The following is a 6,000-nucleotide window of genomic DNA, read 5'->3' as shown; positions in this document are numbered from 1 at the left end:
AGAAAATAAAGTCTATCACTGTTTCCATTGTTTTCCCATCTGTTTGCCATGAAGTGATAGCAGATAGAGCCAAACAAATATCCAGGTGCCTAAATAGGGTCCAATACAATCCACCCCTTGGATTATTCAAAACCGTTCACATGCTCCTATGCTATCTGTGTCTAACTTGAGAAGAAAATGCCATCAGTTTAAGAACGAAGGTGCAAGTCCAATTTTTGAAGTGGTTGATTATAACCTCCTAACAAGACAGAAAAGCATGAGCAAACCAAGCTATGTCCCACTGCTGCTGCTGGTCTCAGGGCCATAATTGATTGCATCATCTTCACCCACCCACACCTCCCACTGTAGATTTCTGTGGCCAGCTTTTCAGCTAATCTGGGGTTCCTACCTGGAGGGTCTTGCTGCTGCTGCTGCTGCTGCTAAGTTGCTTCAGTCGTGTCTGACTCTGTGTGACCCCAGAGATGGCAGCCCACCAGGCTCCCCTGTCCCTGGGATTCTCCAGGCAAGAACACTGGAGTGGGTTGCCATTTCCTTCTCCAATGCATGAAAGTGAAAAGTGAAAGTGAAGTCTCTCAGTCGTGTCCAACTCTTCGAGACCCCGTGGACTGCAGCCTACCAGGCTCCTCCATCCGTGGGATTTTCAAGGCAAGAGTACTGGAGTGGGGTGCCATTGCCTTCTCCGACCTGGAGGGTCTTAGGGTATCTTAACTGCCAATTCATATTATCTCTGAGCAGAGATGCTCCAGAGAATCCCAGAGTATCAGATTGAGCTGCCATAACAAAATACCACAGGCTGTGTAAACACAGGTGATGTAAACAATAGAAATTCATTTTCTCATAGTTCTTGAGGCTGCAAGTCCCAGATAAAGGTCCAGCAGAGTCAGTTTCTGGTGAAAGCTCTCTTTCTGACTTGCAGGGCCTTTCCTCTGAACACATGCAGAGAGATAGAGAGAAAGTGAGTTCTGATCTGTCTTTCTCTTCTTGAATTAGGAATGTCGGATCAGCAGATGCCTTCAGCAGATCGGGCTGTCATTCAGGGGAGCACTCAGATGGCCAGAGAGAGGTTCCACAGGATGGGTCACGCTTGTCCAACAGATTGCAGAGAGCCTACCTGGCAATCAATGCTCCCTGGTGAGTATGAATATGAAGCAGGAAACTTGTATCTTTTGTGTCCACTCCCATGAGTTCATCCATTGACTGTGTACCTGACCTCCATGCCTTTGAGTTTTCAGTACTGTTTTTTTCTGTAAGCAACTAGTTGAACCACTTACTCCTGCAGCCCAAGATTTTCAGGCTTGTTTATCGCAGTGTTCCCATTCTATCACAAGGTCCAGCTTCTTCCCTATCAGAGCCCTGATGTGTACACCTGTATGGCTGCATGTGTAGTATGCTCTCCAGCTCTGCCACTCCTACAATCAGATCCTGAGTCTACTTCTCAGCACAGTCTGCCTTGTGGATGTCAAGAGACGAAAGTGTCCTTGAAGCTTTACAAAGCATGCCTTAATCTGGCAAACAGCTTCCCTATCACTTGCATTTTGCAAAACCTCTAGGACTGTCAGAAGAAGCCAGCTAACCTCACAATCCTTACGATTATCATTTCCTTACATTGATCAAATGCCGTGGACACTAGACCTCCCATAGCCTTGCTTTCTGTTCCATCTCATTTCACTAAGCCAGTGGCGAAGCTTTAGAAATAGTAATGTCTACTGCATGCCTGATATGATCTGCTTCCCATCAGTAATGGGGCCCCTGTGGCTTCCAGACACATGGAAAGTGCAGCTCCAACATCTCATCCTGAAGACTTGCTTTCTGGAGCACTTGTGGTATCCACTGTCCCTGGTTTCTCAGGAGATACAGCATGAAGCAATGATCACTTGCTTACACTTATTGAGGGCTACAGTCCTAGGACAAGAAAGATAAAAGGAAAAAGGAAGTGAGGAAGGAATTGCTCTGCCTCTAAGTCACTTCAGTTGTGTCCGACTCTTTTGTGACCCTGTGGACTGTATACAGCTTGTCAGGCTACTCTGTCATTGGGATTCTTCAGGCAAGAATACTGGAGTGGGTAGACATTTCCTCCTCCAGGGGATCTTCCTGACCCAGGGATTGAATGCAGGTCTCCTGCATACCACTGAGCCACCGAAGGAAGGTGGGCAGTAAATATGAGGTTGTGTGTTCTCTGAGCTGGCCGCATCTTTGGAAGAAAATGTTGCCAGTTACTCAATCACGTCTCCTGGACATCTCCTGCCAGGTCAAAGGAACCGCTACCATCCATATGCTGGGCCCTTCCCGTCTCTCGTCTTTTGTTGGTCAAAATTTGCTACAAGGCTTCACTTTCCTGAATTTCTGAGCAGAGATGCCTGGCCCGGGTAGGCAGATCCCAGACATCCCAGACAAGGTATGGGTTTCCATCTGGGTCCAGAAGGGATGAAAGGAGTCAAGCCTCCCTGGGTACTGCCATGGCATGAGGGGGGTCCACAACAGAGCCTCGTTTTCACCCTCAGGGAGGTGTCATATTTCACGGTGTTATGAGAGTTGTGAGAAGGTGGAGCCAGGTGACACTCAAGAAATGGACAGACAGGGTTCAGTACAGGAATACTGAAGACAAGAATGGATAATTCAGGCTTTCCAGCAGTCATAACTCACCTAGGTTCTCCTGAAGTATCAGCCTTCTGTTTGGGGCCAGACTTCTGAATCCCAGGTGAGCAACTGTGTAATTCTGGAAAGCCTTATCTCGGAACTTGTCAAGTGGGGCAATCACATTTACCCCACAGAGATGTAAGAATTGAATTAAAATCTGATTTAAGAACATTTTTCAGTAGCACAGAGCTCCATATTAGCCTCAGGGGCTGCTGACACATGAAAAGATTGAAGTCACAGACTTAACCAAATACCCTGGCTAGCTTAAATGGGAAGGTAATAGAATGTGGAGTGTTGTTTTAACCTCAGCTGATCAATAGGCCTCATTTGATGCCTCATTCTCCTGCTTCAAACCATTGGTGAAAGAAAGTCATCCAGGAAGCTCCTCCCTCACTACACCCTAACTATCTTCCCTCCTCCCTAGATGGTGGGTTCCTTAAAGGCAACAACAGCTGGTTTGTCCACTGTCATATACCCAGTATAGAATGGTCTATCTGATCCTTAGTAGGTATTCCCAGAGACTATATATGGAATGAATGAACCAATGAACAAGTATCTCCACATCTCTGCCCAAGGGGTTCCCAATGCTTGTAATATTCCCCAACTCCTGGCAGGTTACCCAGTCTTGCTAGGCTTTTCTGACCCTCCCTCCAGTTTTCATTGCTCTGTCCTCCACTTACAGTGGTTTTGTCACATTATAGCTGACACCAGAATGTTAGTGGACAGTGGCATGGCTGTGGACAGTGGACTGCCTGGTTTTATCTGTCTCCTAGTGTGTGCTCAGTCTCAGTCATGTCTGACTCTTTGCGATCCCATGAACTGTAGTCCCTACAGGTTCCTCTGTCCATGGGGTTTTCCAAGCAAGTATACTGGCTGCTGCTGCTGCTGCTGCTAAGTCACTTCAGTAGTGTCCGTCTCTGTGCGACCCCATAGATGGCAGCCCACCAGGCTCCTCTGTCCCTGGGATTCTCCAGGCAAGAATACTGGAGTGGGTTGCTATTTCCTTCTCCAGGAGATCTTCTGACCCAGGGATTGCACCTCCATTTCCTGCATTGGCAGGCAGATTCTTTACCTCTGAGCCACCAGGGATTTAGATGTCTCCTAGATCAGACCCCAAGCTGTTAGAGGGAAGGGCCAGGGCCTCATTCTCCCTTGGGTCCAAGCATCTCACTGGCTCAGATGTATCTGTCTCTACAGAGAGTGTGTGGAGAAGTGCCTGGGGTCAGCACTCAGCACAGACGAGGTCGCTAAGAAATTTGCCTGAAAGCTGGTTTGCAGAGCAGCTGATACTCAAAGAGTGTGTATTTATATGCGGTGACAAGGGTACCTGGAGAGATGGGGGAAAGAAACTAAGTAAGTGTTCCTTCGATGAATGAGCTATGATGTCAGGCTCTCCGCTCACTGTCCTGACCCCACCTAAAAATAGGATTGTCCATGCCTTGCGGGAGGTCGGAGTGGGGTGCTCTGGAAGGCCACTCAGTCAATCAAAGCCCTTGTCAAGTGCTTCCACCCCATGAGCAGAGGCCATGCGTATCTGCGGTGCGGACCGCGGGGTGGGGGGCGGGGGCCGGGGCAGCTTGTTTCAGAGATATAACGGGCTACTTCGCCACCGACTTGTTGACAATCTCTTCTCAAATAGGAGTTTGAGAAAAGCAGTGGTGGAGGGTGGAGAGACCCTCCCCAGGGGCCGTCGGCAACTCCTTCCAATATGTAGTGGCCGGAGCGGTGTCCAGGCCTGGGACCACAGAAGGGAGAACACAGCACTTGGCCCCGGGAGGGGCGGCCTGCACCTCCAGCCCGGGCTTCCCGGGCATTTTCGCCTCCTTCGGAATGGGGCGGGGGAGGGGAGGGAGTCCGCAAGGATCGAGCGCAAAAGAAGGGGTCTCCGCAAGTCAGTCCTTACCCCCTTCTCGCCGCCTCGAAGAAACTTGTAAGGGGGGCGGGAGGGGAAGAGGACAGCAGGCAAGGAGCAAGTCCCCTCGGGAGCTGGGAGTCCTCTTCCTCGCGGGTGGATAAATAAATTATTAAGCGCCCAATACACAATAGCCTCGCTAGATGGAGACGAGGAATCACTGCAGCGGCGCTGGCGGCGGAGAGCGCGGGCGGGCGCGCAGCACCAGGCGGGAGGCGGGCGAGCTCTGGCTCTGCTCACGTCTGTTTTCCTTTTTCGTGCGTTATTTATTTCGCCTCCGCCCGCTGCCTTGCGGCCCGAGCGGGCGCTCCAGGCCAGGGCCTCTAGCCGCTGCTTCTCGCGGGCCGGCTTGAGGGGCGGTCAGAGCCCGGGCACCCCCGCGCCCCGGGCAGCCGCGCGGCGCCACCGCGAAGGGCGGGGACCCGGGGAGGGCACGCGCCGCCGGCTCCGGGAGGCTTGGAGGAGACTTTCCCCGCCCTCCGCCTCCGCCTCGGCAGCCCGCCCAGTTCCTAGGCGCGGGGTGCCGCCCCTCCCGGCCCGCGCGCGGCCAAGCGCAGCCCGGAGCCACCGCGCCCTGCGCCCCGTGCGAGCGCGCCCGGCCCGGGCCCCGGGCTCAGCCGCCCGGGAGGCCCAAGCCGCGCGCAAACTTTTGCTCCAGTGCCCGGCGTTCCTCCTCGGCTTGTGAAGCCCCTCGGCGCCCGCGCAGTCGCCAGGGTGAGGACCGAGGCCCCGCCTAGAGGGCGGGGGACTGGGGAGGCGGCTGGCTTTAAATGGGGGCCGTCCGGCGGCTAGCGATCAGATTCTGCCTCGGGCGGGGGCAGCGAGCGAGGACTTCTCTTCCCCGCGCCGAGGATCGGTGGGGGCCGCCGCCAGGCAAGGTGGCGTGAGGCACTGGAGGGGTGCGGGCGGAGATGGAGAAGCGGGGGAAGCTCCGGCCCTGAGGCGGGAGGCCGGGGCTCGGCGGAGCGCGCGAGGTCTAGCGGGGAGCGCACCGAGGTGCCTCTGTTGCAGTGTGCGCAGTGAGGGCTGGAGGGGCAGACAGGGTGCCCGCGGCGTGTGATTTCACGGTGCCGTACATGCGGGGGTCAGCGAGTGTGCGGGCAGGAGTCGGTGGGTATGAGCGGCAGATTCTGTGGGTGTGCACACAGGGTGAGCGGCGCCCGCCGTGTTTGAAGTGTGCTCACAGTGGGAGAGAGTTGTGCACGACTGTTTCTGGGGAGGTGCACGGGGTTCGGGAAGAGCGCTTGGCTGTTTCTGGAGGTGTGCCTGGGGCCAAGGTACGCACGCAGGATTTGGGGGGCGTGCGCCACGACGGAGTGTGAGTTCCGGAATGCCGGCCTCCGTGAGTGTGCACCAAGGGTCGGCGAGGGTGCAAGCTGGAGTGAAGAGCCAGGCTTGGGTCACGAGGGTGCCCCAGGGTGAGGGGAGTGCCCACTGCGTTCGGACTGCTG

The 6,000-nt window shown here is 54.3% G+C and overlaps 1 protein-coding gene across 4 annotated transcripts in view; it reads left to right on the top strand.

Moving 5' to 3' along the window:
• The first annotated feature begins 5,092 nt into the window (after positions 1-5,092).
• PRIMA1 (proline rich membrane anchor 1) overlaps positions 5,093-6,000 on the top strand; it is a 69,970-nt gene continuing 69,062 nt past the window's right edge. The window contains exon 1 of one of the 4 annotated variants that reach the window (XM_027521205.1): positions 5,093-5,263. The gene's annotated coding sequence lies outside the window, so the exon portion shown is untranslated. Of the gene's footprint in view, positions 5,264-5,333; positions 5,428-6,000 lie in introns of those variants that run through there. The other 3 variants (XR_003507391.1, XM_027521203.1, XM_027521204.1) reach the window with 3 other exon arrangements.

Source organism: Bos indicus x Bos taurus, chromosome 21 (genome assembly GCF_003369695.1).
Source record: "Bos indicus x Bos taurus breed Angus x Brahman F1 hybrid chromosome 21, Bos_hybrid_MaternalHap_v2.0, whole genome shotgun sequence".
NCBI lineage: Eukaryota > Metazoa > Chordata > Mammalia > Artiodactyla > Bovidae > Bos > Bos indicus x Bos taurus.
Note: the sequence above shows the minus strand (reverse complement) of the source record. Positions and strands in the feature narration are given on the sequence as shown.